Genomic DNA, 27,352 nt, shown 5'->3' on the forward strand with positions numbered 1-27,352 from the left:
GCCAAAATTGGGTACCTTGTCATTGTATAGGGGCCACAATGTGGAACATTATCATTGCATGGGGGGCCATAATAAGAGATATTATTGTATGGGTGCCAAAATAAGAGATATTATTGTATGTGGGCCAAAATTGGGTTCATACAATTGGGGACATTAGCATTTTATGGGGGCCACAAAGGCTGCATTATCAATGTATGGGTGCTGAAATGGGGGCCACAGTAGAGCACATTATTACAGTATTGGAGCCACATAGGAAGTCATTTCTACTATGAAGATGTTGCAAAGGGGAACAATACTACTGTAACATTTATTTTTGGTGATATGATTTCCGAGGCGGGAACAGAAGTTATGTACAATTATTGTGTAGGGCACTAGGACAGCACTATGGCACTTTTCATCATCATACTGTACAGTGTAGAAGTGGGGAGAATTGTGGAGGGTAATCTTCAAGCTATCGGCCGTAAAGGTATATGTGTTTCATTCCGCGGAGATGAGTCGTGGCTGGAAGAAGTCATAGCGGTCTGTGCTGGATAAAGAAGAAAAGACCAAAATAAATGACTTCAATCATTTAGCCTAATTCCACAGGCAATTGGCAGTTCACGCTGCGAGCGCTAAAAGGAAGCGATAATCAAACGATTTGTAATGGATGATCATGGTTACTACTGTCTATGATAGTACACTGGGGGATTGCACACACCTTGGCTTTATTTTTCTGACTGATTTAGAAAACTGCTGTGTTTTTACAGTCTGCAGAGAGTCACTTCTTTCGGCATATTTGCAGCATTTTTTTCACCCATAAGAAAGAATGGGTAAGTGCAAAACTGCAATAAAAAAGCACGTATCAGCTTGTGCTGCAAAAAACTTTAAGGAAGTTGCTTCATGATTTTTTTTTTTTTGGGGGGGGGTCACTAGTTTATCAGCATGAACAAGAGACAACAAAAACAGCCAAAGCACAGCAAATACGTAGCAAAAACACGCAGCAAAACTGCTTTTTTTGTAACAGCTTCAAGCAGGTTTTGCCTATAGAAAAAAACGCAGCAAAAATGCAACGTGTGAACATAGCCTTAGATGATTTGTACTGTGTTTCTAAATCATTTTGCTCATTGAAAATGCCGGATCATTGGGTATTTTACTGTTAATTTGGCGTAGGGAGCATTGTTACTAGTCACTAGATTAGCAGGAAGTTTGGACTCATTCTGGATTTTAAACACAATATTTCAATATATTAAGAGGTCGCCATCGTTCACCCCTTTACCTTTCATAACCAGAGGACCCCTCGCTTTAATGTCTACATTTATTCTCAAATGATCAAAATCTTAATTTGCTCAGTAAGAAAATGAGAGAATCGTCTGATGAACATGTTCCGGTCTAGTGCTAGATCCTGTGTTTCTGTAATACAGGAACCGCAAATGATGATGAAACGTAACGCTGGACTCAAACCTTTCATAGCGCAGCCCCGCGCCATTAACACGTTCCACCACATGGATTTCCCACAACCAGAATTCATCAAACCTAATTCAAATATACAAACCAAACCAAAGAATAATTAGATCGGAGTTGCCATGCACCTCAGACAAACACAGACAGATTCATTTAAACAGCAATAACTTACATGTAACGCAAATGTTTAGAAGGATTTAATTATTTAAAGGTGCAGTCACTTGCACTTTTCTTTAACAAAATGTTAATGAACAGATAGTTTATGACTCCAGGACTTCTAGAAACTATTGCTGAGTATAGGTAACTTCTGTTCATGAAGTGTCGAAGCTGTATTACACAGGGATTGGCAACATTGGAGACAAAGAAAGGTTCTTTTTTTCTAAGCCAATAACATTTTATTGATATTTCATCAAACACAGGGGGGAAAAAACTTACCGTAGTAAAAAGGAAGACTAACAACATAAAAAAATAAGAAAATAAATTAGAAAATAATAATATGGAAGATTTCCACCTGTATACTGATGTAGCGCTAACCAAATGTATACAATGCAAAAGAAAAGAGGAATATATAAAAGATTGGGTACACATCCTACATTTCAGAAATCTCATGAATCTTTACTATAAAGCCTAGCTAAAACAAATAAAAACATTTAAAATGTGCACATTATGCTAGAACCTGAAAATATACTACAATAAAAAAGGTTCTTAAAAAATGACCTCAGTAGGTAGCAAATTATACTAATCAATGTTCAAGTATAGCTGTTGGATGACCATTTAAGAGGACCCAACTCTTGCTCAAAAAATTGAGTCAAAGACCTTTAAACATCCCTGAAATCCCTTGATTCTGACTGTCTTTTCCATTTTCAAACATGTCACTTCATTGCAGAGATATTCACAGTTGTTGGTTTTGTAGCGCAGCATGTGAAATCTCTAATTTGCAGTCCAACTGTACGTTTCTTCAGAGTCTTCTCTGGGAAAATGCGCTTTCACCTCTCCCTTGCAGATGCTCTCAATCACAACTTAGCTTCTGCTAAACCAGCTGCTGAGATGTGATTGACACGTCTCCAGAGAAGACTCAGAAGAAACGCCCAGTTGAACTTCAAGCAGAGATTTCTCATACTGTTCTCCAAAAAGCAACAAATATAAATATCGCTGCAATGGAATAATGCACTGCAAAACCCCCAAAAAGCTGCAGAATCAGGAGAGTTCATGGATTTTTACATGGTATGTAACTAAATTTTGTTGACCAACTGACAGGTTATCTGTAATTTGGTCAATAGCTATTAGTGCAATACCATCAGGGAGACGTCTGATTGGCTTCAAATTTATTCTGCAGCAGGACAACGATCCCAAACATACAGACAATGTCATTAAGATCTATCTTTAATGTCAAGAAGAACAAGGAGTTCTGGAAGTGATGATGTGATCTCCAGAGAACCCTGATCTCAACATCATGGAGTTTGTCTGGGATTATCATGAAGAGATAGAAGATCTCTGGTCAGTTCTCCAAAATGTTTGGAATAACCTCCTTGCTGAGTTCCTTCAAAAACTGCGTGTAAGTTTATAGAAGATATGATTAAATATTGATTTAATTTAGATTTATTTCTGTTAGTTAACTAAAACTATTAACGTTTCTATTTTTTTTTAAATCATTCTTACTTTGCAGCACGCTTGCTTAAAAACAGGACTGTACATACGATCATATTAATAAACTGAAGCATTATATTGCCAAAACGCAAACCTTGTCAGTATTGACCTTCACCATAGTTTTTACATGGGAAAATCCGGAACAGAAGACGCCGATCCATTCTTAAAATTCCTTTCTAGGACACTGCAACAAAAACATCTTCATGTAAGAAAGAGGAAAGTACCAACCAAACAATATAATATATTATAGCACTAAGAATATTTAGCTAAGCAAACTAAGATGTATAATACATAAATTATATGTAGATGGTCAAATCAAAATGTATGTATCTAACGAATCGTGTTTAGTTTTCCTTTTTTAAGCATTTCCTTTATTTACTGAATTTGAAGTCATCTTCTTTTCCCCCATTTATTGCCGTAATTGTCCGATGAGCTATGTAAAGCTAACACCATGAGACAGAAAAATGTTCAAAATCATTTAATTTAATAGTCAACCAGACGAAAGCAATTAGGAAGCACATGTTAATTGACCTCATTCCCCTCCTAATACGTGCCGTTTGTTTTCTCTTGTACACACATTATATATACATTATCACTGCTCATAAGGTAATATTTATTGCACTATACAAAGGCCGCGCAGAGTCAGATGTTTCTTTTCGGCATACGCTGGTTTCCCGCAGAGCATGTGCAGTACAAACACTGAGCACCTGTACAAATAGAGGGTGATAAATAAAAGCCGTTTACATGGACCTAACGGCACATGATGGGGAAACTATCTTCGCCTGACTCATGGCCACTTGTACAACCACTGATTGATTGTGATCATTTAAGAGCTTTTAGATTAAGATGCGGAAAGCAAAGCGCCGATACTAACAAACAATATAATTTGTCTATAGAGGTGCTTCATTTTTTTTGTCTCTGAGCAAGGCCGGTTTTAGACAAAGTGGGGCCCTGGGCAAAAGTTTGTAGCAGGCCTCCAAATGCTCACATATTGCACCATCCCACAGACACATTTACGTTATATTTACATAGGGTGAGTTCATGCTGTCGAGCTCGATTGACAATATTGAAGTCTTTCGGCGCCTGTTTCCTGACCTGTTTACACAGGATGAAGAAGAATGATGCGGCAGAACGATGGCTAACAGATCAGTCTGTCTCCTTACATTATCATGTTATCAGCAGCACCTCCGCAGTTTGCATCGGACGATGTGCTGCTGAGAACAATGATTTTTGTTCCGGTATAAACAATCCAATCACCCAATGAATAGGCAGCATTTTGCTCATTCATTGAGTGATTGCTAATGTTTACACCTATGGACTCACGTCTGTGCTACTGGTATTTATAAATGTGGGTGCTAAACGTACACAGTAACACACATGTATACACATGTATATACACATAGCGCACATACATATACATAGAGCACATACATACAGATACATGTATACACAGAGCACAAATGTACAGGCACGTATGTACATGTAGATATATGTATACAGAGAAACTACATACAAATGCATGCATACATGGAGCACATACACACAGATGCATGGACAGAGAACATACATACCGCACATGCATGGATGGAGAACATACATACAGAGACATAGCATAATGGACCCCACACAGGCCTTCAAACAGTATAATTGGCCTCCACACAGCTCTATAAACTGTATAATTGGTTGCATAAAGTATGATGGCCCCCACACAGTGCTATATAAAGTATAAAGGCTACCACACAGCTCTCCATATAGTAAAATGGCCTTCACGTAGCCGTCCAAATATTATAATGGCCTTCAAATATTATGATGGCCCTCCAAATATTATAATGGCCTCCACATAGCCTTCCAAATATTATAATGGTCCCCACACAACCTTCCATATAGTATAATGGGCCCCATACAGCCCTCCAAATATTATAATGATCCCCAACATTGTCTTCCATATAGTATAATGCACCCCCATAGTCCTCCATATTATAATGGGCCCCATAATCCTCCATATAGTATAAAGCATTCCCCATAGTCCTCCATGTAGCATAATGCACCCTCCATAGTCCTCCATTCAATATAATGCCCTCCCAATAGTCCTTCATATAGCATAATGCACCCCATAATCCTCCATATAGTATAAAGCACTCCCCATAGTCCTCATACAGTATAATGCACCCCATAATCCTCTAAATAGTCTAATGCACCCCATAGTCCTCCATATGGTATAATGGGCCCCATAATCCTCCATATAGTATAAAGCACTCCCCATAGTCCTCATACAGTATAATGCACCGCCATCATCCTCCATGCAGTATAATGCACCCCATAATCCTCTAAATAGTCTAATGCACCCCCATAGTCCTCCATATAGTATAATGCACCCCATAGTCCTCCATATAGTATAATGCACCCCATAGTCCTCCATGTAGCATAATGCACCCTCCATAGTCCTCCATTCAATATAATGCCCTCCCCATAGTCCTTCATATAGCATAAAGCACCCCATAATCCTCCATATAGTATAATGAACTCCCCATAATTTTCCATATAGTATAATGCACACCTCATAGTCCTCCATGTTGTATAATGCACTCCCAATTGACATCCACACAATATAGTGCACATCTATAGTCCTCCATACAGTATAATGCACACCCCATAGTCCTGTGGAGCCTGCACAGTATCACCTGGCAGCAGTAAAATGACGGCTGCGCTTGCACAGTAGCATCTATTGCAACACTATAGATGCTGCTGCATATGTGCCCTAGCTGGCACCATTTTGATGAAGGTATATTTTTTTATCCCGCAACACTATAGGCATAATGTTTTACTTGCTAGTGCACAGGTGCCGCTGCCATTTTTCTGAATGTAATTTTTTTATTTTGTAAACACACCATAGTATATGCAGTATGTAAAATAGGGGGAAGGTCCGTGAAGGATCAGAGACCTGTCATGAGCCATGCAGATGAATAAGTAAGCAGAGCACCACATAAAGCCCTGCCCACAGGCCGCCCCGGAGCACGAGAACCTCATTAGCTGAAAACTACCAATAAAAATTAAACAACAACCACAAGATGGATTTCATCAACCAAGGTATCATTTTAAGCAGTATAACGGTGCCGATCTGACCCTGTGCATAGGTTACTGAGTACAATCCTGCTGACAGGTTCCCTTTAACTGTACAATCGGCTGAAACAACTTTAATTTACTTGTGAAGTACGCTTTAATGTATGGATTTACTGACTTGTCCTCTCATTAAAGAAGATCCTAGGTAAAAATCCATCTTTCTGATGATACTTGCCCTTTTAAAGAGTAGAGACACATTTGTGATGAAAACAAAATATGTTAGTTAGGCGATTACATACTTTTACATGGGGGAAATAATGATGACTTATGAAATATAAATATTTCTAACAAATCACAGTAAAATTCAATTGACTGGTGTTACTTTCACCCATCTTCACGTACGCAACATTTCTTACTTTGACTAACAAATAACTGGAGAAACTTTGTGTCACAGTTTTGCAACCTTGATTCAGTTTCAGTTCTTTTTTAGGATATATCTGGGACTTTATGAAAGTTAAAGAAAAAAAATGTGTCTAAGTACTAACAGGCAGGTAGTTGCTACCTACTTACGTGTTGTGCACGGCCCCATTCTTTCCCGCTACAGCATGATTCAACTGCCTCTGCTGATGTGACGGGATGGGACTTCTGGTGTCATTCTGATTGGCAGTCAGCTCCGCCAGTTAGGCAGCGGGAATTCAGCTTTCAATCAGAATGACGTCAGAAGTCCCGCTTTGTCAACAGACGGAGACATGAGGTCAGCAGAGGCAGCTGAATCCCCAGCAGGAGCTGTCTGTAACCGCTGTGTGCCGGGGAAGAACAACACCGGACACATTAGGTAGGTAGCATCTACCTGCCCGTTGGTGCTTAGGCATATTTTTTGTTTTTCATAAAGTCCCGGAAACCCCTTTAATGAGATATTGTTCTTCTACTGTTGTAAGTCAACTTTAGTGTAAGTAAGATTAGAAGTTTCAATAAATTCCCATTTCTCCATCTCTATTAGTACAAGGTAGAAGGGCATTATCAGGGTAGCATCCAGTAATTCTTCTCTAACACAATAGAAGAAGAAAAGTCCAATCCGCCCATTTTCATAGAACTAATAATATTATGTCTGCTTTACATGCGCCTCATCCTCTACTATAACAGTTAATTGGGTTTTCTACCTTTAGAAAAGTGGATCCCAAACGACTCCAGTAATATAAAATATCAAAGACATATACAGCAGTACTCACCCTTTCGCTACTCCCGGGGTTGGTTCTCTTCTGTTGCTCCAGTCTAAGAGCCCAATTTGCCTTTTATCGAAGTATTTTAATCTTGTTGTATTTGTTGATATTTTCTGCACCAAATTCTTCAAAGTTCTGCATGTTCATAAAATTTGCACAAAATTAAAAACTTTATTCCGGCTTTCAACCTGTTTTTAGCTCAAAAGGTGTCATATTCCACTAAATGTCATAAAATTTGCGCCAAAATACCTGTTGTCTATAAAATTACTCTAGGGGTGGATTGGAGTACATTTTCCCAAAGCTGAGACCTTTTAAAACGTTGATGAACATTACAAAGAAATAGGCAAACACATTAAATAGACTTAATTAGAAGATTAATTAGGTGCAAATGAAAAAAATCATAAAAACTAGAGAACAAAAAAAGAGGTGCAAATGCAATACTGAATCGGGTTCTAATTGGTTTGGCTGCAGCGGTGATGGCACGTTGGGGGGACGGTGAATACGATCTGTCCTTGTCATTTTACATTTTTGGAATTGTTTGGGGTCCACTTTTCTAAAAGTGGAAAATTCGTTTAAGCTCATAGCAAGCAAGCAGATATTACTTACATACTTCACATAAAAATTTACATACAGTGATATTTCCCTGATCTCTATTAAGAGATTACTTCCTTTCTGATACTGTGTGCAAATGTTGTGGCTGATGCGTTTTTGTACCACGGCCACAACTTGTGAACACAGTCATAGTGCACTTCCAAACTCTAAAAGTATCCAGCTTTTAATTCCCAATGTCTTTAGTGGTAGAAAACTCTGCTGCCATTTTTTCTTTTTGACAAGTGCAGTTCTTCTATTCACTACAGCTTAAGTTATAGCATAAGTTGTGTAATAAATCCAGCTGCCATCCTCCGAGAGCTACTGGCCAGGTAGGACTGTCATGTCTTGATAAGTGACCTGCACACACTCATTTGTTTTCAGCTTTGCCACCAAACTCTTTTCAGAAGTCTTAATAGAACCTCAAGACAGAAGAGTCCATCAACTGCTTCTAAGCCGTAATCCAACACTGGGCAATTAGTGCTGCACCGTTACTGTACAAGAGCCCAATTCTCATTGTTTCATAGGAAGCTTTGATTTCAATAAACAAGTACCGTAATATCTTCATTATTCTTACTGTAAAAATAGTTTTTTTGTGTGCACACAATTGTTTTTGACCTAATGTATCTCCATATGCCTCAAAAAAGGCTTTCCATGCTTACTGCATTTCCACTTCATCACGTGCCATATAATAAAAGCTCGGCTTTTTCCAACATCTCCATAGAGAATGAATGGAGTGGTGATTGTGAGTGCGCACTGCTGCTCCATTCTAACAGGAATAAGGCTAAGTTCACACGTTGCATTTTTGCTGCGTTTTTTTTTTCTGCAGGTAAAACCTGCTTTAAGCTGCTACAAAAACAAAACCAGTTATGCCGCGTTTTTTATGCATTTTTTTGCCTGTGTTTTTGTATCTTGTGCATGCTGAAAAGTTTTCTTCCGCCAAAAAAACATGATGCAACTGCCTTAAGGATTTTGCACCTGCGGGTTTTTTCTGCGTTTATGCTGCATTTTTGCACTTACTCATTACTTTCTATGGGTGAAAAAATTCAGCAAAAATGCTGAAAAACTGCTGAAAGAAGTGACATGCTGCAGTTTGCAAAAACACAGCAGTTTTCCAAATCAGTCAGGCAAAGAAAACCAATGTGTGTGCCTGAGATTTCTGAAATCTCATAGACTTTGCTGGTACTGTAAAACGCAGCTTAAAGGGAACCTGTCACCTAAATTTGGCGGGACAAGTTTTTGGTCATATGGGCGGAGTTTTCGGGTGTTTGATTCACCCTTTCCTTACCCGCTGGCTGCATGCTGGCCGCAATATTGGATTGAAGTTCATTCTATGTCCTTCTTAGTATACGCCTACGCAAGGCAATCTCCGCCCATATGACCAAAAACTGGTCCCGCCAAAGTCAGGTGACAGATTCCCTTTAAGATTTGTATAAAAAACACAGCAAAAATGCCACATGTGAATGTAGCTTAAGGGAAAGTGCCTAGTTCTGATTATCAGCGGGGCCCAGCGGATGGGCACTCACTGAGCAATATATTATCATCTCTCTCATGGATAGGTGATAACTTCTTTCACCAGAGAACCTCCATGAAGGGAACCTGTCATCAGGATTGTGCTAAGTAAACTACAGACACTGTCAGGTGGGCGCTGTTATACTGATTAAAATGACACCTGGGTAATGAAATCCATCTTGTGGTTGTTGTTTAATCTGTATTTGTAGTTTTCAGTTAATGAGATGCTCGTGCTTTGGGGCGGCCTTTGGGTGGACTGGGTTGGGATGTGGGCGGGGCTGTGGGTGGAACTGTGAGCAAGTCTTTATGTGGTGCTCTGCTTAGATGTTCATCTATATGGGCTTATGTAAAATAGGGTGCAGGTCAGTGAGGGATCAGTGATCTGTCATTAGCCCATACAGATGTATAAGTAAACAGAGCACCACATAAAGCCACACACACAGCTCCACCCACAGCCCCGCCCTCATGCCGCCCCAGAGCACCAGAATTTCATTAATTGAAAACAGCAAATACAGATTAAACAACAACCAGAAGAAGGATTTCATCACTCCAGGTATTATTTTCCCTTAGATAACTGTATGATTGTTGTACTCACATGCCAGGAGTCCTCAAATAGTGCCAACTCAGCTGTACTGACTTGTAATAAAAGTACAGGAGAAACAGAGTTGATATTCTCTGAAATTTTGTATTAAAGGGACTCTGTCACCTGAATTTGGCAGGCTCTGTTAGCGGTCCGATGGACGGTGTTTTTTTATTATTATTTTTTCGCTGTTTTTCCGGGACATAGTGCGCCGGCGCATGCGCACTAATGCTTTTCGGCTTTGCCCGCAGTTGGGCAAAGCATACTGCACGTGCGCAAGGCGAGATTGCATTGCGCACGCGTGTATTACAGAGGAAACCTAATCAAATTCAAGACAATATTGCGACCAGTGGGAAAGGAAGGGGTGCATGAAAGAAAAGAAAACACCGCCCATCGGACCGCTAACAGAGCCCGCCAAATTCAGGTGACAGAGTCCCTTTAAGTACAATGCAGCAGGTGGAAAATGTAATCCCAAGCAGAGAAGGATACATGTGCATCCAAAGATGGCTACAGCAAACTGATAATGACGAAGAAGGGTGGAGCAAGGGCTAACATCATCAACTACAGGAGAGATAAAGGGACAAACGTCAGAGGGCAAGCTTCTCCCTAGCAACAGCAAAATTAAATGCATAACACAGAAAATACACAAGTTGTTCCCATTCATGGGACACAACAAGCCCCGTTCAACAGATTGGTGCAGATCACACCAGACCCCCCCACTACAATCAATAAATTATCACCAATCCTGTAGGCGATAACTTGTTTTCAAGTTATCATCTGTTATTTTTAATCTGTACAATTGCAGTCCGGTATAATATTCTCTGAAACACTCATTTCAGAGAAAATATACTTTGAGGATTTGGCCGGGGACCACAGCTGGAGACCAGTCTAGTCCGGTCTTGTCCACGGCTGGCTCTTCCCAGCGCCACTGCAGACGATTGACCGGTCTCTCCCTATTAAATACCTGCCAATCACATGCAGCAGTGCTGGGAAGAGTTGACTGCAGTTGACAACAAATCTTGAAAGTATGTTTCAGAAAATAATATAACTGTCTACTATCATGCAACCAGGATTTGATTCATGCTGTACGCGGTTTACCCAGCATTAATTTCCGTTCAGGTTTCCTTTAAAACCAGCTTGAATTTTCTTGTACAGGATTTCCAATATGGAGGGAATAACATTTAGGCCCACAGATCTATATAGTATGTTAGCCTACACAAGGGCTTTCTACAATTTTCAAGTTTTAAAAAGTGAAAAATGAAATATGTCGTACGTTCAAGATGACCGACCTTTCAATGGCCGACGTGCTAACACTATCCAGTTAGTTCTGATTGCAACCTAATCCCTATAAAAAAGTTAATCTTTGCAGATTGCATCACAAATAGTCTATAGAACGTCTTTTAGGATGCTAATGAAAAGAAGTAATTAATTGTTCAGTCCCAACTCTCCATACATCATATCAAGGACGTTGCCGTGATAAATTGCAAAGTTAATAAATCTTTAGACTAAAAGCAACGTTCCTTAATCAGGGATATAATTTAATGTCCTGTCATCAAAATGTTTCAGGTACCATGATTTGTGTACAGGCTTTGAGGATCATGCAGGAACTTTACAAGACACAAGATGGGGCTTTTAAACACACAACACTCTTCTTATAACCTATAGAAGAGTCAATAGTCGAGAAAAGCCAATGCTTTAAAATTTGAATTTGCCTGCTTCAGCTAATTATTCAAAAATATTCAATTTGTAGCAAATCAATTGCCGTGAAAAAACATGAATAACATGTCACCTAGGATTGCATCCAACCCATTTTAAACTCTTTCACACCAACATAGCCTTAGCAATGTTAAAGTAACCTTAACATATATGGATGGGAAAGAGATGGTAACCGTCCTTCACTTTTGTGCTGACACAAGCACACTATCTGTAGAATTTGTTCACGGTTTTATGTCTTTCTATTCCTATCACTTTTGCTGAGGTGTAACGACCTCTCACTATCCAGATTCACCCCAAAATGGCAGCTACATTCCTTTCTTTTTCTTTTTATACAGTCTATGACAGTCTTTCTCTACTGGCCCTGCTATATACAGTATTTTTTTAAAAGAAAGTTTCAAAGCTTATTGGGAAGCCTGCCTGGCCACGCCTGAGGTCATACCAGCGTTCTCTGGCTGATGCAATCTTCTGCAATGCATAAAATGTTAGTGACCATTTCCTACGGAAGCAAAAGACAGAAGAAGTGTTCCACGTGAAGGACACCCCAAATCAGTGAAGAGAGGAGGGGGAGGTATTACACTGACCTAAGATGGTTGTGCAGACCAGACACAACACTGTGAACAGACATTAGAAGCCAGGAGTGCTGTAGCGTTGCAGCACCTTCCACCCACCTCTGGTGTGTAACATAGGAGCCGTGTCAGAGGAGAGTTAAGGGGAGAATTCTATTTGGCTCAAGATAGTGATATTACAGATTATCAGATGGAATTCCTGTTAAGGGGCATTGACTTCATACTTAACCATAACATCTTTTGTTTTGAGGGTGTGACCTACCGGCAGATAAGAGGCAACGCAATGGGGACAAGATTCATGGGGCGATTTGAGTCTCTTTTTATTGGGTGGTCCCTCCTGCCGGTGGGTGACATACTCTTTTACAATAGACTTATTGATGATTTGATATTAATCTGGACTGGTACATGGGTTGAGGCTCAAATCTTCATAGACAATTTGAATAAAAATGCATAGGGGCTTGAATTCACACCAACATGTATGGAAGACCATGTAGATTTCCTGGATCTAACATGTCCAAAAATGCTGAGGGGGAGATATACATGTCCACTCATTTCAAAAAGGAGGATGCCAATAGTTATCTAAACTACACAAGTAGGCATCCCCACAACTGGATAAAGAATGTGCCATATGGACAATATTATAGCATTCAAAGAAACTGTACAAGAAATGAGGATTTCCTCAAGGAATCACGCATTTGAATAGGAGATTGAGGGAGAAAGGGTACCCTAAGGGGATTCTTAAAGATGCCTATAATATAATTAAAAATCTCCACCAAATGGAGTGCCTAAACAAAATGAGGGATAAGGAGATGGAAAAGAAAACTTCTAAATAATTGGTTAAGAATCGTAAGTGTATGTACAGTCTTGCAACCACGTTCAGTAGATCACATAGGGTTGTTAGGAATGTATTAAAAAAAATATTGGTTCATCCTGGTGAACGATCTTGTCCTCTCTGTAGACTTACCCAAGAACTCCAGTATAGTATTTAAGAAGAATAGGAGTATTAAAAATGACATCGCCCCTACCAAGTCAGTGGTTTGGAGAAATCCTCCAATTCCATTGCATCATCCTCTGAACATAGGTGTGGGAATGTAAAATGCATTTGTTGCACCTCGTTGAGGCATGGTAGTAATAATTTCCAGTCGAGAGTGATGGGGGAAGATTTAATGTCAACCAATATCTGACATGCAGCACGCCCTTCGTTGTCTACCAGTTGGAATGTGATTGTGGTCTTCATTACGTGGGATGAACTATCCAGCCCATTCACAACAGAATGGACAGCCACAGTTATAATATGAAAAATGGAATAACTAACCACAGTCTGTCTAGACACTTCCCAGAGAATTTGTACCTCACAATTCTGGAGCAGATACCTGAGACCAGTCCAGATTGCTTACAGAGGCGAAACAATGGAAAATCCTTCTGGATATTGAAATTGGCTACTTTACATCCAGAAGGTTTAAACCTCAGTGTTGAACATACACATTAATATAATTTTGATATTAAGGAATTGTATCTATATATATAATTGTCTAAGGGTTTTTCCGTCTGTCTGTCTTTCTGTCTGTCTGTCTGTCCTGGAAATCCCATGTCTCTGATTGGTCGAGGCCGCCAGGCCTCGACCAATCAGCGATGGGCACAGCATGGCGACGATGATGTCATAAAGGTTGCCTCGACCAATCAGCGACGGGCACAGTCTGCCGCGAATTCGCCTCAACCAATCAGCGACGGGCACAGTATCGACGTAGATGTCATAATGGTTGCCATGGCGATGATGATGTCATAAAGGTTGCCTCGACCAATCAGCAACGGGCACAGTCTGCCGCGAATTCTGGAATCATCATTGTCCATATACTACGGGGACATGCATATTCTAGAATACCCGATGCGTTAGAATCGGGCCACAATCTAGTTTTACATATTTGATTAATCAACCAATTAATCACATCACTGCTGGTTTATTTTTTAAGCCCTGAGATAAGTGTATATTCCATTACCCTTATTAAGGAGACCGATAAATCCGAGAAACGCTTTGTGCCTCATAAACATGTTTACTGACCTGGCTAGTCTCATGTATCTGAGCATGGTACCCTGGGAAATCCACCCACTACTCCCATATAATCTCCAGTGACCAATTCTTAAAAATTGGACCCAAATTAGATTTGCTTCAAATCAATCTTCTCATTTCTAGTACCTATTATTAGAAGAATTGTGAAAGAAGCCAGGCAGATATATTTAAAGAGTAACTAGATTTGGGGTTAACTTCTGATCTGTGTGCAATTAACCCTTGGCATGGTTGCTGGTTATTAAACCTCCTGAATTCATGTTCTCCACTGCCAGTTATAAGCTCTGCTTGACCTGGTTAACATGTGTTTTATTCCTCTGCCCGGATAAGTTGATTTCTGTTGTTTGACCTCTGCCAGTATTTTAACCAGTCATCTACCTGACGTTCCATCTTCTGTTCCAGACTTTCTGGCATTGACGTGGCATCCTCAAGATCGTCTACTGGACTGTTCCATTGGCCATCAATCTACTACGTGAACAAAACCCAGGGTCTCCTGTCTGACTCCAGATAAGTGTGCTGGGGTTAAAGGGTGAAGGCTACAACAACCTTTGTGATCTGGTAAAAAGAGTGGCTAGCGCAAAGCCTGTCCCGTGAAGTGCTATTGAGAGCACCCAGGCTACTGCACACAATAGCCCTGGGACAAATTTATATAAAGGTTGCCCAGAATTTGCCCATGTGTTGGTGGTGCAGGATCTTTTTCTGCCACCATATATTACGCAGAATAACTTTTCCTACCAGCCACCTCTCGGCATACGATCTCTCTGTAAATAAATTGTGCAGAGAAGCTTTTCATTTATCTCCCAGATTGCTCCTAATGCCAGTTTATTACATTTTTAGCCAAGCTTACTCCATAAAACTTGTAATTTTATTATATCTTTTTGTCCTTTTCAAACTTTTTTTAATCTAATGTAACTTATAGTAAGAATGGTTCAGATGACCGCCAAGAAGTTCATCTATACGTAATGAAGCTCTTCATATGGACCACATGGTTTTGTGCAACCATAATAAAGTATATTACAAAGAAAATGAAATCTTATGATATCTTGTAAGCACATTCCTATATTTTTAAAACAAATATAAGAGCTATTTCATATTTCATCTTTCTCACAAAGTAAAGAAGTCGTAGTCATTTCATTACATGTAAGGGTGACAATAGATATAAAACATGCCCATGGACGTCCACAGCCTGTTTATATACAGAATAATATTAGTTTTGCAGAATTCTATACTAGATTCAATATCCTTAATTCACATGGATCTGTCAAGTAGTCCATACTAATCATATCCAGGTTGCCTCACAAGCTATAGAGTTCCCCTGTCGGCTGGTAATAAGGAGAAATATGTGTTCGGCTGTAACAGTGGATTGTGTTGGTCAAATCCATGAGGACGTCTGCACCTGGAGATAATGTGAAATACCTACTTATATTATGTTCCAATTATTGGATATTACCGTTGCTCTATTATACTGTAATACATTTGGATGGCATTCCCTGAAATTTGACTAGGAATACATTATCATCAGTTACTAAATTAGAGATTGCTATTTTTTTGTTCTTTGTGCTATAGTTTTAAGGGGGCTTCTATAGTTTAGAAAAGTGGTCCCCATGTGATCTGATAGTATGTTAAAAAGAGAAATACAGATAGTACTCGCCCTTTCCAGGTCCAGAGCTAGCTCTCCACCACTGCTTTCATCTGTGTTCTGGCTGCAGCGGTAAATGTCACAGCACGTGAAGCGCCCACAAGTGCTAGGGGAACTCGGTACCGGGTCCTTCGGTTCTCAAGGGGGATGTCACGGTGGCTGACCCGGTCCGTGGCCCTCGGGAGGTCCGTTCTAAATGGGGGAAAGGTCTTTAAAGGGATAATGTTCGTGACGCCACCTGTGGTATTCGGTCAGGGTGACCGACGCTGCTTAGGAGTCCACTGGGGGGATGTTATGGCAGCTAGATGGTATACCTTCCCACAGGTGAAGTGTGTCCCCAGGGCTCCCCAGTGTGTAGATGGTGGATGGTGTGAGGCGTAGTGAAGAACAAAGACACAAGGTTGCAGGCTAGGTGAGAGGCTCTGGACTGAGGTCTAAGGGGTAACGTTTCTCCTTGCGGAGAGTGACATACCAGCTCTGGCTTGTCAAGGTAAGGAGGCTTATTTGCCGTGCAATGCTCCACTGGGAAATTTAATATGCAAATTGCCTCTTCAGAGAAAAAGTGGACTTGAACTCTATAGCACCACCTATTGCAATTAAAGGGGCACTCAAATCTAATAAAAATCATAAAAGTTTAGTTATTCTTTAGCTGTTATTCTATAAGGATTTGACCTTGCGTCTGCAGCATTGACTCACCTGATCTGTAGAGTTTGAGGGGTTGACTCACTCAGCTGCTTCCCAAGGTAGACACAGGAACGCTTCCTGTGGTAAATCACTTGCTGGTTTATTGTGGAACTGCGTAAACCATAGCTGGGTTCAGCAAAGTAAACATGGCCTTTCTGACATAACAGCCAAACAAAAAGATAACGTATAACAAAGTCCAACTGTCTGAGGGATTCGCCCTCTCAGACCATCCTGTGTCTTCAGCTCCACCTGGAGCCACTTCAGGAGTCTTTCCTCTACAAACACAACACACAGACTGCCTCTCAAGTCCAGTCATCACTGTGCCACCACACAGGTCCTGTTAGCACATGGCTGTGCCGACTCCTCAGGTGGAGATATGGTGGACATCTTCCCACCCTATTGATGTCCACCTAAAACCAGCCCATGTACGCAACTTTAATTCAACCCTCACAACATGTAGTGTGCTGGAGGAAAATACTCTGGTTTAACTTCACTGATACCATTTTGCGCAGTGACACATATCTCCCCTCATATACCATGCCAGGGACCCTGTCACAAGAGATAAAGCTATAAATAAATGATAATTTATTGTGGGTTACTAACAATGGCAGAAAGTGTGTCCTAAAACGAGCTCATGTTATGCTGCTTTTTCAAATTGCCATGCTTTTGTGGGACATTTTTGGTGTTTCTTACCCGGTCAGAAACTACACAAAGGAAGAAGGCTTCTAATGCAGCGCGCTGCCTCCCAGCAAAGAATTCCCCAGACTTATAAGTCCTTTAAAACTCAATTTTGAACATATGAAGCTATGCCAGGTATTTCTTGCTTAATAAAAAGTGAATTTATCGTACACCAAACCAATTTAAAACTGTGACCTGTAACGCACATCCTTAATTACAAGAACAATAAGTGAATTAGTTTATTAACGCAGTGAGAAGGAGCAGTGACCTCCCTGACAAATGGCAAGGTGGAAATAATTAATCTGGTCAATTAAAAAAGAAACAGACAAATTAAGAAGCCTGAGCTGTCAGTGTGGTGCAGTAAGTTAGTGAGCAATGACCTGAGAAAGGTGTCTGTTTATTTAAATCTGCCCCTATTAAAATCTCTGCAGTTGGAGAGGTGCCTGCAATGCATTGAGGGATGGGGAATAGTGGATAATCACTGCTGGATGGAAGGAAAGAAGCAAAGATCCTTCAAAGGGAGGTGATGGAAACAAAGGCTGAAGCTCTTGCAGTATTTGATGAAAAATTGTATTATAATGGTGTTGCATATACTGTAATGGGATAGTTCAAAACCATCCAAAACCTAAGGGTATGTTCACATGTTCCTGATTTCCCTCCTTTTTTTTCAGGACTAAAAACCGCAGCTCTTGGCAGAAAACGCAGGTCCTTTTTTTGGTGCTTTTTTGGTGCGTTTTTTGATGCGTTTTTTGATGCGTTTTTTGATGCAGTTTTCTATGCAGAGTCTGTGTGTTTTCTAGGAAGTTTTTTAGGGTTAAAATGGCTGAAAATACCCTACCCCTAACCCTACCCCTAACCCTAACCCTACCCCTAACCCTACCCCTAACCCTACCCCTAACCCTACATCTAACCCTACCCCTAACCCTACCCCTACCCCTAACCCTACCCCTAACCCTAACCCTACCCCTAACCCTACCCCTAACCCTACCCCTAACCCTACCCCTAACCCTACCCCTAACCCTATTCTAACCTTAGTGGAAAAAAAAATTCTTAATTTTTTTATTGTCCCTACCTATGGGGGTGACAAAGGGGGGGGGTGTCATTTACTATTTTTTTTTATTTTGATCACTGAGATAGGTTATATCTCAGTGATCAAAATGCACTTTGGAACGAATCTGCCGGCCGGCAGATTCGGCGGGCGCACTGCGCATGCGCCCGCCATTTTGCAAGATGGCGGCGCCCAGGGAGAAGACGGCCGGACGGACACCGGGAGGCCGGGTAAGTATAAGGGGGGGAGATGAGGGCACGGGGGGGAGTCGGAGCACGGGGGGGGTGGCATCGGAGCATGGGGGGGTGGGATTGGGGCATGGGGGGCAGCCACACTGCAGCGGTTCTGCACCACAAACCGCAGTAAAACCCGCAGATATATTTTTCATCTGCGGGTTTTACTGCGGGTTTGACCTCACAGTGGAGGTCAATGGGTGCAGAACCGCTGCAGTTTTGCAAAAAGAAGTGACATGGTACTTCTTTTTTACCGCGGCTATTCAGAGCGGCTTTTTTTCACGATTCCCGCATCATGTGCACAGTGGTTCCTGTTTTCCATAGGGTACAGTGTACTGTACCCTGCATGGAAAACAGCTGCGGAGCCGCAGCGGCAAAATCGCGGCGGTTCCGCAGTAAAAAACGCACTGTGTGAACATGGCCTAAAGGAAACACACTTTTTACGCGTCCAATTTATTTTTTTTTTACGTATAGCACGTGAAACATAGTCATTGCCCTTCTCATATGTCCCCAAAAAAGAAAACATGTGTGGCACCTCTGAGGGTCCAGTCGCCACAGAGATACTGCACCTCAGCCAGAGGTGTGGTACTCTGCTCTCGGGTAAGGAAGGGGCACTATCCGAGACCCACACTAGCATCCAACACCACTCCAGGCCAGGGGATCTGGGCAGACCCTATTGAGGGAGGGCCCCATCTCAGGCTGGAGGGGGAACTAGGTAGAGAGTGTGGGTGGAGAGCGTGACAGTTGATAAGAGTTAGGAGTCGGAGAGAGGAGTGAGAGGAGGTGTCAGAGAGGAGCTCAAGTGAGGAGAGGTCCTAGGGGCCAGGGAAGTGAGGAATCCACCCTTGGCACCCGAATCCACACCGACCGTAGTCGGGTGGAGGAACGAGGTCGCAGTGGGAACCGGCCCCAGACTAGTGGAGGAACTGCAAGTCTCAGCTAGCAAACCGGAGGCTGTAGTATCTGCATGTGCAGAAGGGGTCTCGGAAAAATGCACCCCAAATTACTTGAGAGCTAGCTGGACCACAGACCCAGAGGACACAGCACCCGGCTGGTGATTGTACCTGAGAACTGTGAGTAAAGTGAGAAAACTGCACCCTGCTATGTCCTCAGAATTACTACTGCGTCACCTGCCCTGCACTACAACAGTTCATCATTGACTTTAACACTTTAACTGCCCTGGGGCCTAGCTCTACCCGTGGAGGGCTGTAACATCTCTGCTGCATCACCAACTGCCCCAGTGGACCTGAACCGCAGCGTCGGCCATTTCCTTATTGCCGAACACCACGGGTGGTGTCACGAACTAACCCCCTATAAACTTTATTTCCCTTTCACTTTAATTTTATTGGATGCCAAGGGCCACGGACCGGGTCACTGCTGCCTTGACAAACCCCTGAAGAACTGTCGGACCCGGCCCGAGTACCCCACGGCCCTGGCGGGCGCTCCATATGTCACTAGCTGGTATTTAAGATCCATGCACACCAACTGAAAGGACGGTGCATTTTGATAGACTACCTAATATATTCTATTACTTTCCTCAATTAAGGATAACTGACACATATGTGACAATATTTATTTGATTTTTAATAGAAAAGTTTCTTGATGACCTTTGTTGGACATTATTTTGCAGTAGTTGCGACTATATGATACTATATGACTATAGCATTGTCATTCATTGTATGCACATGTGACGCTTGTGCATACGATCACAATGCTATAATTACTTCTTGTTTATCACATCCATGTTCATCAATTTGCAAGAAGGGGTTAACTTAATCTCTCAGATATATGTGGGATTTCTGTATATTTATTATCGCATTACAGTATTTCACGCTAGAACTTCATGCCAAACATTTTAAAGATCGAGAAGTTAATTTGGCAACTACTACAAACCTAGTGACAAGTATATAAATAACTGGGATGAGTGAGTGCCACCCAGAAGCCTGCAGGAAATTTACATTGGACTGTGGCGCTGAGGCAAAGAAGAATATTTTGGAACAGAAGCCAAATGATTAAAAAATTGGGTCTTGGTACTTGGCAAACAAAATCATGATGAGAAAATGCAACAACTATGCCAAAGTAAACCTAAGTCTTGTATCTGAGGCTGTGACCTGCATGTGATGCAAGCTCTGGTTACTGGGGCCTGTTTTTACATGATGGGGTGTGTTACTGACTCTGCATGCGATACATGACTGACGTTGTTACCATATGTTTGCAACAATACAGGTATTGAGTAAATATCTGCCACTAGGAATAAGAATCCTAAAATTGGTTCCTATATTCCTTAATAAAAAAGTGCATAAATTTGACGGAAGAGAACCAAGAATTTTATCCAAGTGTGTGTAATACATTCTTATATCGGTCAGAGGTTTAATTGATCCAAAGCTTTAAACACTATGAACATCTTTGATATGATTTTTTTTTTACTTTTAGTGTATAAAATTGCAACCTACGTTCCTTCATTCATTTTCAGGCCACTTGATATGCTGACTGATCCAAGTTTCAGATTTTTTCTTTTGTAGGAGTGTCTCTGTCTGAAATACAGGCTGGATGTGACCTGGGTATTCAGGGTGCTGCTGTGTTCTCTTGCCTTTATGTATTAGTACAGATCATATACTATACTTATTTCTACAGCCTGTTTTCTGTGCCCTCTGTGATACTCTCACCTGCCCCTGACATATCTGTGTACAAGCCCTTTTTCCTACTGCTATCTCTAAAGCCACGTTCACACATTCAGTATTTGGTCAGTATTTTACATCAGTATTTGTAAGCCAAAACCAGGAGTGGGTGATAAATGTAGAAGTGGTGCATATGTTTCTATTATACTTTTCCTCTATTTGTTCCACTCCTGGTTTTGGCTTACAAATACTGATGTAAAATACTGACCAAATACTGCGAGTGTGACGGCAGCCTAACACTGAAAAAATGCTCAGGGAATCACAGAGCGGTCAGGAGCACAAACACTGAAGGATTTGGAACATCTCTGCAATGTATTCTTCTAGATAAAGAATTTAAAGCCCAGTTAGACCAGATGATAATCCTTGGAACACTTGTTTCCGTATTATCAGCCTGCACTACCAGCTTTTTTTCCTTTCCCTGCCGATCACCAGCTATTGAATGACAGTTCACTCTTCTCTCAGTGCTATTTCTCCGCTGCACAAGTCCTGTCATTGCTAGGGCTAGTTTCATCAGAAGGGACGTCATAATGAACTCGCTGTGCAGGGAAAACAGGTCACTGAGAGAAAAGAGTGACTGGTCAAGATGACTATACTGCTGACAGCTCCTTTTTAAATAATTTTGGATGTTGGTAGATTGGACTTTTTGAACATGGTGATACCAAATATTTTTATTTTTAATTATTTAAATTGTTCTTTATTTTTAATTCGGCAAGGAGATGTGAGTTTTTTTTTTCAATATTTTTAATGACTCTTGTTTTACTTTCACCTTTATTTTGTTTAGTCCCCTTTGGTGATCATTTAATGGCTTGTACTATATACTGCCAAACTATGTAGTGAAATTCATGTCTTCCTGTTAAATCTGACCTATGGCTGGCTTGCATAGCTTTACCAAGACAGAAGCCACGGAGCCATTGACAGGACATTGTTGGCAGGTGAAGGTGCACCAACGAGATAGCGCAACGTAAGTGCCACTAGCTGGCTCCGATCGCTGCTGTTAGAGGCAGGTTCTGGCTGTACAACACAAGCGGCACCTGTCATGTACAGTGCGGGCTCATCTCCAGATGCTGGACATGTAAATGGGTTAAATTCCCAAATTTCTTATAATTCTCCTATAGGGGCCATGACTTATGGATTTAACTTTTTTTTATAAGGAACTTAGTGAGCAAGTTATAGACCACTGGCTGGAGATAACAAGATGTTACACTCAGGGTCCTGTGAAAACCAAATGCTCTAAAACCAGATGTGGCATTTTATTGGCATTGAAATGAGTCCATCACTTGTAAGAGGCAGGTTGTTAAACTTCTACCCAATATAGCAGCACTAAAGCGGAATGGCTGAGCATTTCCCACATGCGGCGTCTCATGATTGTTCTGAATAATGACTTTGTTGAAGACAAGAGGTGGAACTCTGAAAAGATATAAAACGTGTATTATAGATAGCGCAGCCATTTCTCTGAGACGGCGGGTGTATATCAGCTTTAACAGTCCTTCTTAGGAATCATTAATATTGGTGTTTATTGATTTTCACATGCACGTTTCTGGGAAATTGGTTAATTTGGAGATTTACACAGTAATCAGTTTGTGAAAACGAGACACCTTTTAATAAATTTGAGAAATCCTTTATGAATATTTCCTCTTAAATGCCAATTGTGAAAGTTTTCACCTTCTCCATTCATGATTTATCAAACCTTTGACTTTTACTATACTGCATTGCGGGCGTACAGATGGTAGACATTGGCGAAGTTCATTGCATTCACCATATTTGCTTTTTTTAGTTTACTACTCTTTTTTTTTTAGTTTGCAGTAAGAAACTTAAAAAAAATAACACTAATTACAACACTTTTAGCATCTAATATAAAAACTGTCATGGTAATGACTAATTACATTTAAGCTTTTTGGGAGCAGAAATGACACTTTTCACTTTTACTGTCTTCATATGCAAATAGTCATATTTCTGTAGTTGAAAGGGGATTTGCAGAGATATCAAAGAGAGAGCTCTTCACTGGATGCTATGGAGCAGCAGGTCACAGCAAAGCTGGGAGTGACTGTTTTGAAGGGTCTACCTTATATAAAAGCCTCCTAACCTAATGAAGACCCCAGACCAGATTGTGTACTTCCCCTCCACGCGCCATTTATCACACCCATAGGCAGGGACGGACACACCATTGGGGCAACGCTTTTCCTGTCATCCATGTGTAGTGTGGTTTCTGTCACTCTTTTCCTGTCATCCATGTGTAGTGTGGTTTCTGTCACTTTTTTCCTGTCATCCATGTGTAGTGCAGTTTCTGTCACTTTTTTCCTGTCATCCATGTGTAGTACAGTTTCTGTCACTCTTTTCCTGTCATTCATGTGTAGTGCGTTGTCTGTCACTCTTTTCTTGTCATCCATGTGTAGTGTAGTTTCTGTCACTCTTTTCCTGTCATCCATGTGTAGTGTGGTTTCTGTCACTCTTTTCCTGTCATCCATGTGTAGTGTGGGGTCTGTCACTCTTTTCCTGTCATCCATGTGTAGTGTGGTTTCTGTCACTCTTTTCCTGTCATCCATGTGTAGTGTGGTTTCTGTCACTCTTTTCCTGTCATCCATGTGTAGTGCAGGGTCTGTCACTCTTTTCCTGTCATCCATGTGTAGTGCAGGGTCTGTCACTCTTTTCCTGTCATCTATGTGTAGTGCAGGGTCTGTCATGCTTTTCCTGTCATCCATGTGTACTGCGGTTTCTGTCACTCTTTTCCTGTCATCCATGTGTAGTGTGGGGTCTGTCACTCTTTTCCTGTCATCCATGTGTAGTGCAGGATCTGTCACTCTTTTCCTGTCATCCATGTGAAGTGTAGGGTCTGTCACTCTTTTCCTGTCATCCATGTGTAGTGCAGGGTCTGTCACTCTTTTCCTGTCATCCATGTGTAGTGCAGGGTCTGTCGCTCTTTTCTTGTCATCCATGTGTAGTGCAGGGTCTTTCACTCTTTTCCTGCCATCCATTGTGTAGTGCGGGGTCTGTCACGCTTTTCCTGTCATCTATGTGTGCTGCGGGGTCTGTCATGCTTTTCCTGTCATCCATGTGTAGTGTGGTTTCTGTCATGCTCTTCCTGTCATCCATGTGTAGTGCAGGGTCTGTCACTCTTTTCCTGTCATCCATGTGTAGTGCAGGGTCTGTCACTTTTTTTCCTGTTATCCATGTGTAGTGCAGTTTCTGTCACTCTTTTCCTGTCATCCATGTGTAGTGCGAGGTCTGTCACTCTTTTCCTGTCATCCATGTGTAATGCCGGGTCTGTCACTCTTTTCCTGCCCTCCATGTGTAGTATTGGGTCTTTCCCTCTTACCTGTCATCCATGTGTAGTGTGGGGTCTTTCCCTCTTACCTGTCCTCCATGTGTAGTAGGGGGTCTTTCCCTCTTACCTGTCCTCCATGTGTGGTGAGGATCTGTCACTCTCTACCTGTCATCTATATGTAGGAAATCCCTTCATGTGTTGCGGCTATTGAACAGTCACGAGACATGCAGGTGCAGGGACTCAAACATATTTTTCAAGCACACTGAAAACACTCGGTTAGCACTTGGGCATGCTCAGATAATTTGTAAACCAAAAAAGGAAAAACGCCCTAAAATTTTTTTTATTATGTCATCATAAAATCATAATATAAATAGAACTACCAACACCACTGATGGGTCTGGGCGGGGAGATGCTACAGCCGGCGTGTTACAGGAACTCTTAATAAAGAAAATTATTCCTGGCTAGATCCCTATCAGGACTCCTAATGTACTGAAATCCTTCCTGACAGTGGAGGTTGGCACCCTACAATTCGACTTGGCGCCCCCACTCAACATGGTGTGTATGGTGTTGGGGTGTGGGCGTGGGTAGTTGCTAGGGTCCGATTAGGGCCAGAAGGGACAGCCGACGTTGAGTGGGGGCGCCAAGCTGGCAGTGTCCGCCTAAATGGACAGAGAGAGAGGACCTTGTACAGAACCCCAGGCAGCAAGGGACTGAGAACACAGCGCAGTAAGGAAGGCTTCCAACCCCACCTGGCTAGGGGAATTCCGAATCGCTTCCAGGCTGTCCGGATTCCAAAGACCACCTGTAACCTGTACCTGAACTGCATCACTAAAAGGTAAAGAGACTACAACCTTGTGTCCTTTAGTTCTTTCCTGTCCTCCACCGTTAACCATTACTTTTACCAGCTACACCGGGAGCCCTGAGGACCAAGCTCTACCTGTGGGTAGCTATACCATCTAAGCTGCCAAGCCATCAGACCCAGAGGACTCCTTTAAGCAGCATCGGCCACCCCTGGACGAATACCACAGGTGGCATCACAAACATTACTCTTCAGACTTTATTTACCATTAAGAAAAAGAACCCAGCACTCAACTGATGCTTTAGTGCAATTTTAATCGTAGTAGTACCCAATAAACGTTTCGGTCCTTGAATGGACCTTCGTCAGTAACGTACTGTAGAATAATAGAATAGACCGTATGGTCATAGGGTACAAAAAAGCAGCGTCTTATGTGTGAGTCAGATAGGAGCGGTACTGAGGAGACCGAGCTGGATGGTGGTGCTGTCAGACGCGGTGTCCACCGCTAGTGGTGGACACCGCGTCTGACAGCACCACCATCCAGCTCGGTCTCCTCAGTACCGCTCCTATCTGACTCACACATAAGACGCTGCTTTTTTGTACCCTATGACCATACGGTCTATTCTATTATTCTACAGTACGTTACTGACGAAGGTCCATTCAAGGACCGAAACGTTTATTGGGTACTACTACGATTAAAATTGCACTAAAGCATCAGTTGAGTGCTGGGTTCTTTTTCTTTATAGTCTATGAAGGTGTGGGAACCTAACCTAGCACCATTCTTCTCCAGTAGTGCACACGGTTTTTGTATCTTTTATTTACCATTACACTTTAACCCCCTTTTATTGGACGCCTAGGGCCACGGACCGAGTCACTGTCACTGCGACACATGCCTTAAAGAAGCGGACCGGTACCGACTCGAGTACCCCATGGTCCTAGCGGGCACTCCACATAATCAATATTTCAGATGTTTTACATACAGTGGAGGATGTTAGTTTTAGAGCCTAAAAACCTGCTTACAGGTCCCCTTTAGCTTTACACACTGCAAGTGTGTAAATGTCTCCATAAAATGTGGTCTAAGGGGCAGAGTTCTCCTTGAGGAGAGTGACATCCAGGCTCTAGCATGCCAATGTAAGGAGGCTTATTCGCCGTGCAATGCTCCTCCAAGATGCTGCAACTGACACAGAACTTCCATCACAGTGCCTTTGCTATATGCAAAAACAACAATTCCAATAATCTGATTATATAAGGAAATTGCTGAAAATGCAATCCCATAAAATAGTTATTGGAACTAACACAGCCGAGCATCACTGCAACCCATTGATATTATTAACAGTTACATTTTAATGGAGATTGCTTTATCCGACAAAACGATTTCCCCCCAGGGATGACGGTAATGGATGCACTTTGCATAGTGATGCTAATCATTTCCAGAATGAATAAACACCTCCGGAGTTATTTTCGAATACGCTACATCCGAGCTATGATGAGGTGAGGTTTTATGTGCTGGGTCTGTCCTATTGGTCCCTGTTTTATTGTACAGGTAAAACGGTAAAAAAGACAGGAAATGTTACTGTCCATTGTCCTTATATCTTGTGGCAGTGCATTCTTGTGATCGTCTTCTCAATATATTAATTAGATCTTAGAGATGAGCGAATCTTTTGAATTGGATATTTTCCATCTTCATCATTTTTTTATTAAATTTAATTTGCATATAATTGATTTGCTGTGAATCAAAAGTACTGCAATGCCCTCGAGGTCTCCTAGCACTGTATCCAATTTTTAACACGACAACAGCCTTAGCCATGTCAAAGTGACTTCAACATCTATGGCTATGGGAATACATATGGTAACCATTCATTGCTGTGCTGTCACACACTGTCTGTACAGTTTGGTCAGTGTTTTATGGCTTTCTAGCCTTACATCCTTGGCCAACCTGT

The sequence above is a fragment of the Ranitomeya imitator genome, chromosome 7 (assembly GCF_032444005.1).
Source record: "Ranitomeya imitator isolate aRanImi1 chromosome 7, aRanImi1.pri, whole genome shotgun sequence".
Lineage (NCBI taxonomy): Eukaryota > Metazoa > Chordata > Amphibia > Anura > Dendrobatidae > Ranitomeya > Ranitomeya imitator.